The 13,979-nt window shown below is 48.7% G+C and overlaps 2 protein-coding genes across 7 annotated transcripts in view; one reads left to right on the forward strand and one right to left on the reverse strand.

Moving 5' to 3' along the window:
* Window positions 1-8,852, reverse strand: part of COMMD7 (COMM domain containing 7) — a 59,034-nt gene extending 50,182 nt beyond the window's left edge. Inside the window, exon 1 of one of the 3 annotated variants that reach the window (XM_076073846.1) lies at window positions 8,725-8,852. The gene's annotated coding sequence lies outside the window, so the exon portion shown is untranslated. Of the gene's footprint in view, window positions 84-2,797; window positions 3,034-8,724 lie in introns of those variants that run through there. The other 2 variants (XM_032970339.2, XM_032970338.2) reach the window with 2 other exon arrangements.
* The window catches only part of LOC116951472 (uncharacterized), a 59,167-nt gene continuing 53,334 nt past the window's right edge, over window positions 8,147-13,979 (forward strand). For 3 of the 4 annotated variants that reach the window (XM_032970098.2, XM_032970101.2, XM_032970102.2), the window contains exon 1: window positions 8,147-8,248. The gene's annotated coding sequence lies outside the window, so the exon portion shown is untranslated. Of the gene's footprint in view, window positions 8,249-8,902; window positions 9,041-13,979 lie in introns of those variants that run through there. The other variant, XM_032970099.2, reaches the window with a different exon arrangement.

The following is a 13,979-nucleotide window of genomic DNA, read 5'->3' on the forward strand; positions in this document are numbered from 1 at the left end:
CCTGACAGCTGACTGGTCACGTGGCCCTCCGAGTCACGTGGGCTGCAGGGAATCGATTCATGCCAACTTTGGCGATTCAAGTTGACTCGCCTAGGTTTCTGGAATCGATTAAGAATCTATTATTTCTTCGATTGCGACGATTTCTAACGCAAGAGTGAACTCCAGAAAGACTATCTTCTATCTAAATACAAATAATAAAGACCTGAATGTGTATGTCTCAAAAACCGCTGGGCTACTTCCCGACATGGACACAAACAGGCAGAGAAAAATCATAAAATCCAAGATCAGAAAATCCAAGATTTTCTAAAATCCAAGATTTTCTCATTTTCAGGCCCCCAAATCTCGATTTTAAAGTGCCCCATGAACACGTTTGTGCCTGGTGTATCTCTCTCTGTATGTCTCTCTGTATGTATCTCTGTCTGTTTCCATGTATGTTTCTCCGTCTGCCTCTATCTCTGTGTTTTTCCTTCCTGTGCCTCCCGATGAATGGAGTGTTATCGTGAATGTGCGCTGCATGGAAAGTGTTCATACGCTGAATAATCACAATATGCATTTATACGGGAGGAATCCGATGAGCTAAAAAATATTGCAACACAAGCAATCATCATCAGGTGAGAAAACCACAGCAAAAAATATTGCAACACAAGCAATCATCATCAGGTGGGAAAACCACAGCAAAAAATAGTGCAACACAAGCAATCATCATCAGGTGGGGAAAACCACAGCAAAAAACAAATATTGCTGTGGTTTTCCCACCTGATGATGATTGCTTGTGCTGCAATGGAAACGTCGCGATTTATTTTATTCCATACCTACGTGACTTTACCGAAAGAACCAAAGAGCACGTGACGACGACGTGATCAGATATTGTCGGCGGAAAGATTCGGCCACTGCTTGACCATATTGGCCACAGCAGACATAGGGAAGTGGAAGCACGTGACCACAGTTCCTGTGAGCACTGTTACATTGCCTTTATGGCTTTATTTTGGTGATTTCGAAAACGTTTTTTTTGGTTTAGCCATGTTTGTTTGTTGTAGTACGGAGTAAGACTGATGGCCTTAATCTAAAGTTGTCTTGTGGTTGTTGTTGTTGTTTGACTTGCATCCCACTGGGATTTTTACACACAGCGTTGGTGTACAATGCTTTTTCTAGAATATGTTGCTGTTTTTTTTCCTGGATTTTCTGTTTGCACACAGTCACATAGTCACTTTAAGATGTTTTCTTGTTCATGCTTTTTGTTTCTTTGTTTGTTTGTTTCGGTTGCACCCGATTCAAGAGCCGAATGGCTCACAGGGCTATACCAAAATAAATGAAACTGAAAACTGAAACCAAACGCGCAGTGGACACCCACTACGATCTGTCTGCCCATGGACCGTGATGACGATTAGGGACTCGCTCGATAAAACGCCGGGCTCATTGATCAAAGCGTCATTGCGCCAAATACGTGAAAATACAATAAAAAAACAACGCTAAAAATATCAGCCTTTTGCGGCCAAGCCAATGACACCATGGTAATTCCGGAGGATGTTGATTTGCCGATGACCGGTAGCGGTGGTGTCAGGATCGGCCTCTGTGAAGGACGCCGCTACTGGGCACTTGGAGGCGGCCGCCCACCAGCAAAGCGGTGGGCAGAGGAGCGACGCTCACAACAACGAGCATGAGCGCCGGGCGGCTAAGTTGGCAGAGTTGGGGGCACAGTTGGTGAATCTGCCAGTTTATATCAGTCAGTCAACCCATGCACCGAGGTCTCTCCCGTGACCTCCTGCATCTATCCGTGCGCAGCAGTCAACCCATAACAGCTGGGTCTGTCGCGTGACCTGCCAGAAGCGAGCCTTTGCACACGTGACGTGACGGCCTCAAAGTACACCGAGCCTGGCACGAGTGCTGGTTGTGATGTCACCGCTACTTCGCGGTGATCTTTACACACACCGCACCGAGTGCAAACAAACGACTACAGTAATATTCATATTCTTAGTTCTTTCGGTAAAGTCACGTTGAAGGGAAACAACGTGACTTTACCGAAAGAACTAAGAATATGAATTACTGCAGTCACGAAAGCTTTAAATCAAAATTTAGACTACAGTAATAGTTTGATAATAAGGTGGCGAGTGCTTGAAGGATTGAGTGATATTATGAGTGGAGTGCTCGATGTGTATAAGATGTGTATTCAGATAGCACGGGAGCGTGTATAATAGATTGTGTGTGTGTTCACGTGTATGTGTGGGGAGCGGTGGAGCAGTGGTTAGCGCGCTCCGCTACGAACTCGGCGACGCGAGTTCGATTCCCGCTCACGCTACCGCCTTTGTCTCCCCAGGGCTGAAATTGACTCCACACTGCATGCACCGGGTACTCATTTAAGGCTGAGTCGACCTAGGGGAACGTTTGCTGTCACGAGCGGGAATCGAACTTGGGTCGCGGTTGCGTCGCGTGAACACACGTGAACACCCACGCACGTGTACACCTACGAACGTGTACACACACACGTGAACACGTGTACATACCCAAGGACGTGTACACACACACGTGTACACCCACGGACGTGTACACACACACGTGAACACGTGTACATACCCAAGGACGTGTACACACACACGCACGTGAACACACGTGTACACACACGCGGACGTGTACACGCGGATCCGAGATCCATACGTTATCCATACGTTAACCACGTGTATGGGCATGCACACAAAACACGCAGAATGCCGATGTATGTAATAGTGTGTGCACACGGGCGCACACACTAACTTGGGTCGCAGACACTAATTACATACATAGTACACGTATGCATACTCACGCGTGCGCAGTGCTACAGATGTGTCTGTTTGTGTCATCAGCAGCGGGAGCCGTGAACCATCGTCCACTGCTGGATGAAGACTTTTTTTTTTAACCGAAGCGCACGGCTGAATTCGTCTCTCTCCATCTCCACGCTCGGCGTCTTCTTAGAGGAGCCACTAACTGTCGGCGCCGTCACCGCGTTGTTAGTCGAGTCGGCGTCGTCCTCGGCGAACCCGCGTCGTGCGTCAATTAGACTCGCGTGTCCTCCTCGCCTTGCGCCTCGCAGGCACAAGTACAAGTGTGGGGGGTGGGGGTGGCACGTGCCCCCCCCCCCCAATGATTCGATCAAAATCCCTAATTTCGATCGGATCATTTGGGTTTATTAGTAATACATCGGCATTCTGCGACCCCCACTGCCACTGTGTAGCATATTATTATTATTACGTGCCAGGGACTCTATGAGATAATAGGACAATAGTCTAGGTCCATCATTGGCAATAAGTAACGGCAAAGCAGTAATAAGTGACTCACAGAATTGTGCGCAGTTGCGTATACAGTACACGACTTCCCCTAGGTCTACTCAGGCTTGGCTGAGTACCTGGCGCGGTGTGTAGTAAAGTTCACCACGAGGGAGACAAAGGCGTCCGGGCGTCGTTGCTGGCCATCCACGCGACCTCGTGCGCCGTGCCGGCCGTGATGGCTGCTGTTGTTGTAAACGCGTGTCTGTGTGTGTGCATGAGGGTGGGACTGTGTAAACATCGCCACTGGGGAGACAAAGGCGGCCGGGCTGGACACCCACCCCCTCGTGTGCCATGCCGGCGAACAGCACTCGCCCCAACAGTCTGTTAAGGCTATACGGCACGAGGGATCTTCGTCTTTGTCGTGAAAGAAATATAAGAGGCGACGTTTCGGGCAATGGCCCAACTCCTTCAGAGCGAATAACTCGTGAAGAGAGGTCCATTGTCCGAAACGTCGCCTGGTAAATATTTGTATTCCTTATAAGGCCACGCGCGGGCCCACGCCGTTTTGTTATTGACATGGAATGCGTCGAATTGTAACTTTTTATTGTATAGGAAAACATCTGTAATATATTTATTTTCAATAATACACTTTTTTTGGGGGGTTAGATCGCGTAAATATATAAATGTGTCGTTAAACCGGCCACCACTCGACACAGCCAATTAGTAAGGGGTTTGTCACGTAAACAGAAGATGCCAATTCGTTACGAGTACAGTGTTGGAGAGTAAATCCACAACATTTACAATCTGAGTACGACGTTTCTAAATAGATTTTAAATAAATATATTTTAATATATTAACCGACTATGTTCAGTAGGGTCTTGCCGCTACATTGGGTTATTTTATGATCTTTATTACTTATTACTTATCTATATATAAAAGGGAAATTTGTGAATATGTGTGCCTGTTCAAAATGTTTAGCGTACTTCCCGACATGTAACAAACTTGAAATTTGCCATGTGGGTACTTTCCAGACTGTACACAATGCAAAAATTATAAAAAATAAACTTTTGTGTTTTTTTGCGGGGGGAGGGGGGAGCTCAATAATGTATATATTTTTTGCACGTCAAGTGAGCTGTGACGTCAAATCTGTCACGTGACCCGCGCACGTGGAAGCGTAACGCATTGTAGTGTAGCGGTTAGCGCACTGCGCTACGAACCCAGCGACCAGAGTTCGATTCCCGCTCACGGCCACCACCGGTAACGATTATTTGTAATTGGTCCTGGGCCTCCCCTAGGTCGACTCAGCCTCATACGAGTAACTGGTGTAGTGTGTGAACATCGCCACTGGGGAAACAAAGGCGGCCGGGTGTGGTGAATCCAAGTCCCGGGCGAAGCCGCGTAGTAAAGCTAGCTCTATATATATTTTAAAATATATATTAATTGCATCATTTGGCGGGACCCTGGGGTCCCGCAAGAATCAGGTAAATAATTATTATTTTTCAGTCCGCCCCACTCGTGATCCCGACAGCAACGCGCCGCCCGCCCAGACTCGCACCAACAAGCGCCAGCAGCAGCAGCAGCAGGCGGCGATCAACACGATGGGCGCCACCCCACCGGCCAATCGCAAGCCCTGGGGGGCGTCCGCCGCAGTCGCCCTCCGGTCAGCCGTCGATCCTCAGCTTCTTTGCCAAGGCGAGCCCGCCCTCCCAGGCAGTGAATTTAACGTGTTCATGTAATTTTTCAACTTTTTACGAAACTTAGTGCCCCGAGTAGCTCTCGACGAGGCCAATCGATTGACACTAGTTTTGTTGTCGGTAAGGCAAGACTCAACACTGTCTATAGACTAACACTACCCATAGACTCAACACTGTCTACAGACTAACACTTCCCATAGACTCAACACTACCCATAGACTCAACACTACCCATAGACTCAACACTGTCCATACACTAACACTACCCATAGACTCAACACTACCCATAGACTCAACACTACCCATAGACTCAACACTGCCCATAGACTCAACACTACCCATAGACTCAACACTACCCATAGACTCAACACAACCCATAGACTCAACACTACCCATAGACTCAACACTACCCATAGACTCAACACTGTCCATAGACTAACACTACCCATAGACTCAACACTACCCATAGACTCAACACTACCCATAGACTCAACACTGCCCATAGACTCAACACTACCCATAGACTCAACACTACCCATAGACTCAACACTACCCATAGACTCAACACTACCCATAGACTCAACACTACCCATAGACTAACACTACCCATAGACTCAACACTACCCATAGACTAACACTACCCATAGACTCAACACTACCCATAGACTAACACTGCCCATAGACTCAACACTGCCCATAGACTAACACTACCCATAGACTAACACTGCCCATAGACTCAACACTACCCATAGACTAACACTACCCATAGACTAACACTGTCCATAAACTAACACTACCCATAGACTAACACTACCCATAGACTAACACTACCCATAGACTAACACTACCCACAGACTCAACACTGCACCTCCAATAAGCACGGCTGGCTCCGTACGGTGCGAGAGAAGTTCAACACACATATACACAAACATACACAGGTTAACAACAATTTCCCAAGTTCTGCGGTCCTTTATACGTATTAAGGTGGTGTTAATCGCGAGCGTTTATACACACGTGGGAAGGCGGAAACACTATCCCATACAGCTTGAACAAGTGGAATCCACATATTTGCTGTGCTGCCTTCCGGCAAGCGAGGTAGAGTACGGCTCCTTCTCGACGCCCACGGGGAAGGAAATTTCGCAACAATTGTGAGCGGTGATCCACCAACCCCTGCCGCTGTCTTCACAGTGCTCGATTATATGCGGTCACCCGCATAGCCACCGCCACCATTGCCCAGCAGTTGATCAGACGTCTCGTGGGAGGCTCGTGTCTTCGAGCGATCTGCAGTTGGAGAACTTCTTTCGCACCGTACCTCGCCAACCGCGCTTATCGGAGGTGCGAACCCTTCATTGGGCGTTCTCTGCTCGTGCCGGATGTGACGCGAAAGCGTGACTCACAAAAGGCGACATCACGTGACAATCACCCAGTCACGGGACGACTACTCTCAGCGCCCCCCCGCCCAACTCATCCCCCCAACCTCTCTCTAACCCCTCCCCTCACCCCCCAACTCCTCCCCTCACCCCAACCCCTCCCCTCACCCCAACCCTCCCCTCACCCCTCCCCTCACCTCCAAGCCCTAACCTCAGCTCCTTCCCTAACCCCCAGCCCCTCACCCCAACTCCTCCTCTCGCCCCCGTTATTCCCATTACTCCAAGCCCCTCCCCTCGCCCCCAGCCCCTCCCCTCACATGTTTCGCTCCGGATGACGCTGCAAAGTATTATCTGTATTTTGATTTAGCGTGCTGATCTTAAAGGTGCATTGAAATTTTTTTATACTCCGACCGATGCTTCTGTTGTTGTGGAAGTAACTCGTGCAGCCAGCTGTGGCTCTAGGATTTGGTGGTACATGTTGTTTATGCAGTTTATTGTTAAAATTCGGTTACAGTCCTTGTGATCACTGTTACGTTGCAATTATGGCTTTATTTTTTGGTGATCTGGAAAACGTTTTTTGGTTTGGACATGTTTGTTTTGTTGTAGTACGGAGTTAGACTGATGGCCTTAATCTAAGTTTTCTTGTGGTTGTTGTTGTTGTTTGACTTGCATCCCACTGGGATTTTTTGCACACAGCGTTGGTGTACGGTGCTTTTTTTCAGGAATATTTTTGCTGTTTTGTTTTTCCCATGGATTTTCTGTTTGCACGGTCACACATAGTCACTTTAAGATGTTTTTCTCGTTTGTGTGTTTTTGTTTGTTGTGGGTGCACCCGATTCAAGAGCCGAATGGCTCACAGGGCTATACCAAAATAAATAAACTGAACACCCCAACCCCTGCTCAGGCTTTTATAGAAGCCCCTCCCAATTTTCCCAGCCCCTCCCCTCACTTGCAGCTCCTCCCCTCATCTCCAACCCACTCCCTCTTACCCCGCCCTTCCATAGCCCCTCCCCTCACTTCCAGGTCTCCACCCCCACCCCCCCGCTACTCATTTCCAACCCCTCCCATTTCTTCCAGCCCCTTCCTTCAGCCCTCCCCCCCATCTCCCCCGCCCTCTGATTGATGGCTGCGCGCGCGCACGAAAACACCGCGCTCGACCAATCAGAGCGCGCGACACGTCTCGGGGCGTTGCGCCCACCTCACGGACCAATGGGGAGCCGCGTCTCACCGAGTGCGCATCGGCCCAGGCGGCCTGGTGTGAACTCGGTGCGGCGACCTGCAAAAAGTGGAGCGCGGATTCGGCAAAGCGCGGATTCGAATATTCACTCCCACGAGGTTCAATGTACAATTTACCTCACGTTTGTGAATATTATTGCACCATCTTAAAGTCTGCATTGATACGCATTATCTGCGTGCGAAATTTTAAGATTTTTATGGTTTAAATAATTAGATGGCATTGTCTCACGCCTATCCAGGCTCCGTAATGGAATCGTCTATGGGTTTGCGGGGCTACGAACAAAACCCGGAGTGCGGATCAGCCAGTGCGCGCGGTGCGGACTAGGCACTCTCACGCAAATTAAACACGCAATTTACCTCACGTTAGTAAATATTAACGCGCAATTCATTCACTCACGTTGACACCTACCGCCTGCGCGCAAGTAAAATTTAAAAGTTTAAACGTTTTCTATGATTCTATTTCTTTTCATTGACTGTGCCTGCATCTCCGTGGAGGCTTTTGCGGATTTCTAAAGCGAACGGACGCGGGGGGGGGGTGTGGTGGATAGCGGGCGGGGGGAAGGAGTGGGGGGGGGACTGTGAGAGTGGGGGGCTTGGGGGGGGGGAGGTTTGGGGGGGGGTCGTTAATTGGAGGCAGCGCGCGCTCTGCTCCGCGCGCATTAATTGGGGGGTGCGTGCGTTGCTGCGCGCACGTGGACGCGAGGAGCGAGGTAAGAGGCGTCTCTGCGAACGCAAGTGCACAAACACAAGACGACGCGAGCACGATCCACACAAAACAATTGCACGAAGCTGCCTCTTGAGTGTTCGAGCGCGCGCGCGCCACACACACATACACACACGCGCAAAACACTACACGCAGAAACACGCCACGCGTAAAACACACCACATACGCGACAGACACAGACACACATACCAGGCCACACAAAACACGCGGGAGAAACCGGTCTGGGATATATATTTCTTGTTGTTGTATTGTTTTCCCGCACTTTTACATCCAAACAACCCTTGGCGGTGACGTCACTGGAGCGCTCTTGACCGTGACTTTTTTCCCTTTTTGTTTTTCGTCCCCCTGAGGTGTTCTCGTCGCTGGTTTTTTTCTCTCGTTCTTTTTGCCAGCTGCTAACCTTTTTGTTGTTGTTTGTTGTTGTAACATACATATATAAGAGAAAAAAAACCGCGTACGTACGTCGGGGCGTGAGGGGTAGAAAGCCTCGCCGAGGCGGGATGTCGCGGTTGTTGTCGGTGGTGGTGGTTGTTGTGGTTGCGCGCTTAAAGATTACAAAGCGCAACTTAATAAGAGACGGGCGTTCTAACGACAGTCGAGTAGTAGCAGCAGCTTCAGCAGCAGTCTTGTGTGTTAACGTAATGTAAAAATGTAAAAGCGCAGCACTGCAAATGCCGCGCTCACGCCGCTGCTGTCGGAAGGCGCCGCTCTGCAGAGCACCGTATTTGGCCTACTCTTCGACGCTGATCAAGAGAGAGAGAGACGTCTTTAGCAAGAGGTGGGAGTTAACCAACACTTTACCTCACCGCACGCGACTAAACCTCGTGTAAAACTGAGCTGTGTAAAAACCGATAGCTGTGTAAAATCGATAGCTGTGTAAAAACCGATAGCTGTGTAAAATCGATAGCTGTGTAAAAACCGATAGCTGTGTAAAAATCGATAGCTGTGTACAAACCGATAGCTGTGTAAAAACCGATAGCTGTGTAAAATCGATAGCTGTGTAAAAACCGATAGCTGTTGCCGACGATGATGCCGCAACCGATAGATCGAACCGAACGGGGTCGAGCCGCAGCGACACCCGTTAATGATTGTACACGTGGTTGTTAAACTTAATGGGCATTGAGTTGCGTCTGCGAATCGTCGTATTTGCAATGCACAAAGTACTGTGTGTGACGAGAGGAAACCCCGTCATCGTAACGTTAGTAGTGGCATATGGCAAGTTTCAAACAATAGTCGCAAGCGACTCTATATAGAGTTGCCCTCCCAACAACAGTTGCAGGGAGGCGTTCAGAGGTGCACCTAGCCTGGCACCACCACGCCCTGTGTGTGACGTGCATCGAAGGTGCACCGAAGCCTTGCACCACCAAACCGCGCTGTGGTGACTGTCCATAGGGGGGGGTGCACCTAGCCTGGCACCACCAACCCGCGTTGTGGTGGCGTCCATCGGGGGGTGCACCTAGTCTGGCACCACCTACCCGCGTCTGTGGTGACCGTCCATCGGGGGGTGCACCTAGCCTCGCACAACCAACCCGCGCTGTGGTGACTGTCCATAGGGGTGTGCACCTAGCCTGGCACCACCTACCCGCGTCTGTGGTGACTGTCCATAGGGGTGTGCACCTAGCCTGGCACCACCAACCCGCGCTGTGGTGACTGTCCATAGGGGTGTGCACCTAGCCTGGCACCACCTACCCGCGGCTGTGGTGACTGTCCATAGGGGTGTGCACCTAGCCTGGCACCACCAACCCGCGCTGTGGTGACTGTCCATAGGGGTGTGCACCTAGCCTGGCACCACCTACCCGCGTCTGTGGTGACTGTCCATAAAGGTGTGCACCTAGCCTGGCACCACCAACCCGCGCCCTTTGTGGTGACGTGACCACACACTTAGTGGCGAATGGCGGAGTTCCTACATGGGGTGTAACGATCCTCGATTAAACAATCCGATTCAATTAATTTTGGAATCGATCCTCTTCAATGTTGTATTGTATTTAAGTTGCTTGCTTACAGCGGTCTAACGAAACGAACCCATTCATCAGTAGCCATGGTCAGTCCACTGCTGGATGAATACGTTATTTGTGTCTGTTCCCAAGCTGTCGCAGTCTCTCGCAATCTGCGACCTCGTCCCGTCGCTCCCATCTCTCCGAAGGAGACTCCCTTCGCTCGTTCCACCGTAGGGAATATTTTTTTTTATTTTAACACAATGCGATTCGAGTTTCCATACTGTTCAAGTAATCTACGCATCGTTACACTCGGCAGCGATCACTGCTGTGTGAACTCTAGTTGCACGAGACGTAACGCAATGTACATAAAAGGTGGGCGAGAAGTTCCTATACCCCTGTCCTACAGTGCGCCATCGTGGTAGCATAGGTAAACGAGAGGGGCTTTCCACTATCCCGGCAGAAGCCTTATGTTCGTCGATGTACTTGTAAAAATGTTTTGCCCCCTATGTAAATCCCACTGCTGGATGAGGACTTATCACCCAGCAGGGGAATTTGGTTGGGGGGGGCGGCGTGGCGGGGTTTTGACCATACTTCACGCTGGTCAGATTTTTTTGGGGATGTTAATGCGAGTTAATTGTGGCGAATGCTTGTATGGGTGGTAACTCCTCCTCCCTTCATGCATAAAACATGGCTCAGAGGCTGCTGCATTGGGTAAGTGGACATTAATTTAGTACGCAAAAATATGTCAAAACCTGACTGCTCCCTGTACGCACGCGTACTTTTTACACCCCCCCCCCCACCTGCGTACGCACGCTTGACGCACCCCCCCCCCCGAATCCTATAGAACGGCCGATATTTAATCCACGCAGAAACGATCAAGGATGAATATTAACGTGTTTAAGCTGACAGTCCACCGCCGGACCAACTCATTTGAAGGCCAATGTAGGCAAATTATTATCGAGGCTTCACCCCCCCCCCCCCGTTTCTTATGCGTACGTACATTGTCAGTAGACTCCCCCCATACGCAAGCGTACGCATTTGAGTTAATCCCGCCTTCATGCGTACGTACTAAATTGATGGCCCATAACGTTATCAGCAGAGGATGGGTGCAAAAATATAATCCATTGTTATGGTGCTATGCTCCTAACATTTACGCTTCAGCCTTTCACCAAGCTGCCCTGAACAAAGTGGTGAAGTGTGGTCATTATAAACCCCTTGACTCGCATGGCGTGGGGGAGGCCTTCGTGGATTAATTAAAAGAGCTGTACATGCGCATCTGTTTGATAATAAACCAGAGTAAAGTATTATACGTAGAGTGTGTTTTAAAAATGAAGTGATGCCGAGGGTTATTTAATGAGTAAAAACAATCGTAGTTAATATCTCTTTGGGATTGATGGTCCAATTGAGACTCGTGCTCCACTGCAAGTGAGATATTTGTGTATACACTCACGCAGAATCAGTGTTTTTTTAAATAGAAATGTATTTCCGAACAAAAAAAATATCTTCTGTTATGTTGTAGATTGATGGGAACAGTGGTTAGTTAGTTAGTTGTGTGAACCCTATGGTGTGAGTTAAATTCTTGCTCACGGCTTATTATGCTTGTATAGTCAAAGAGAGCCTCACTGAGTTTCAGGACTTATTTTTTCAAGCGAGCACTGCACAGTTTTTTCACAGGTAGAGGAGGGGAAGGTATCTGCTGCGTGCATTTCCAAATCCGTATTTTGCAGGCATTTTTTGTTCAGCATTAAGGACATTCGGCCAATACCAGTTTAATTGTTTTTTTGCGATGCAAGGAACTGGAGAACCCGGTGGAAACCCATGCAGAATGGGGAGGGGCGGGGGGGAAGATACACACTCAACACAGGGGGATGCTCCCGAGTCCACGAGTCAAACCAACGCAAGGCAGGCGGCAACCTTACTGTGTAAGGCACTGCGTCACCATGTGCCGCCAGTTTCAGTGGCGAGTGATATCTGAACCGCTCCTTGGGTCTTCAGCAAGGTCAACTGGCCCGTTAAAATAAAAGGAACCAGGTGCGGTAATGGCCTGTGGGTCTAAAGAAGGGAACCTGCCCTCACTTTCCACAGCACCAGTTATATTCGTGATTTAATGCTGAAAAGTGACAAAGTGATGAAAGCATTGTTGTAAATGTTGCCGTTAAAAAAAGTCTCGACAATTGGTAGGCGGTAAAAGCCATGCTGCAACACGGATCAAGAAAACGTGGGCATTGCAACAGGAGCTGAAATTGCACAAAGAAGCATGGTAGAAGTGAATGCTTGAAATTTCGGAGAGATGTTAATTTTAGAATCTACACAGGTTAAAAACATAATTATCAACTGTGGAGAAGAGTGGGCTTGTGCATGACACTTGAAGGGGATGATGGCTAGTAGTTGAGACTCAATAACGGAGTGACAGCCAAGGGGGGTGGGAAACGCACCTGAGATGGTGCGATAACATTGGTCTCGTGCGTCGGAGCTAGGGGCCGTTATATCGCAGGACCCTGAGAGATGGTGACGGTTTAGGAAGGTCTTCAACAGTGGATTGATCATGGATGATGATGGTGCTGCAGATGAGTGCTACCTGTTGGGGTGCCACGTGTTACGTTGACACTGGTTGTGTTCGTGCGCCGCCACGGTGGCGAGATGTTAACTTCCTCGCCTGGTATACAGGAGGTCGTGGGGTTGGTCACACCTGTATATTTAGAGTTTGCATATCTCTCTCCCCGTGGTGGCGTGGATTTTTCTCCTGGTCTTCCGGTTTTTTGCGCCACATTTAGACAACATGAAAAAAGTTACCAAAATAGCTCAGTGGGCCTTACCTGGTAAAATAAAAATTAGATTAGGAATTAGTTTTAGTTTAGTTAGTGCGGTCGAGAGCGTGATCAATGTGTGGTGAAATAATAAATGAACACGTGCAGGTGTTGTGCTCACTGGTCGACAATAGTACAGTATATGATCCGTTGGGTATAGCCTTAAGAGACTGTTGGGGTAAGTGATTTGAGCGAGCACCTAATGAAGAACGGCAAAACACCCCCCCCAACCACCACCTCCCAACACCAATGGTTTCCAGCCTCTTTTTATACAAGCAGTCCAAGCGATGGACGAGGTTATCAGCAGTGCGACACATTGAGCAAAATAATGTTAGTTGTATCAATGACGATGAAGGAAAACAAAGAGGCATCGGTCTTCAGTTGGCAAAAAAACACATCCTGGACCAATAATTTCCAGCCACATTTAATCAATCAAAGATATGGACATGTTTGAACTTTCTACACTCGTCAGCAGTGTGACATGTTAAACAAATACCGATGTCTTCGCCGAACAATAAGAGAACATTACGTGTAGGTGTAACAGCTTAAAAAATATGTCCTTTGGACAATCGTTTGAAAGCAGCATGAAAGTAGTGAGCCGGTTTCGCCTTTTAGAGTGGAGTCAGGAGTGCATAGCCCTTTAAACAAATGCTGTTCGGTGAGGGCCAATGACTAAAATGTGTTACAGGTGTTATAGGCTGCACAGGCTGTAACAGTAGAGGGCGGTGCAGTATATTTCATTCTTGGACTGCTGCTATGTTCCCAGCTTTGAGCCTCCATTGACCAAGTATGGTTAAACCATCCCTTTGACAGGTTAGGGTAAGGTGGTAGGGTGATGAATAGGTTTAGGTTTTTATTTTATTGAAACTTTTATTTTAGCAGGTAAGACCCACTGAGCTGTATAGTTATTTTTTCAGAAGCGACCTCGCTCAGTCACGTGGAAATTTATAGCAGCCAAATACTCTAAACGCAT

The sequence above is a fragment of the Petromyzon marinus genome, chromosome 43, assembly GCF_048934315.1.
Source record: "Petromyzon marinus isolate PM22_M1 ecotype Great Lakes invasive population chromosome 43, UKy_Petmar_22M1.pri1.0, whole genome shotgun sequence".
NCBI classification, from domain to species: domain Eukaryota; kingdom Metazoa; phylum Chordata; class Hyperoartia; order Petromyzontiformes; family Petromyzontidae; genus Petromyzon; species Petromyzon marinus.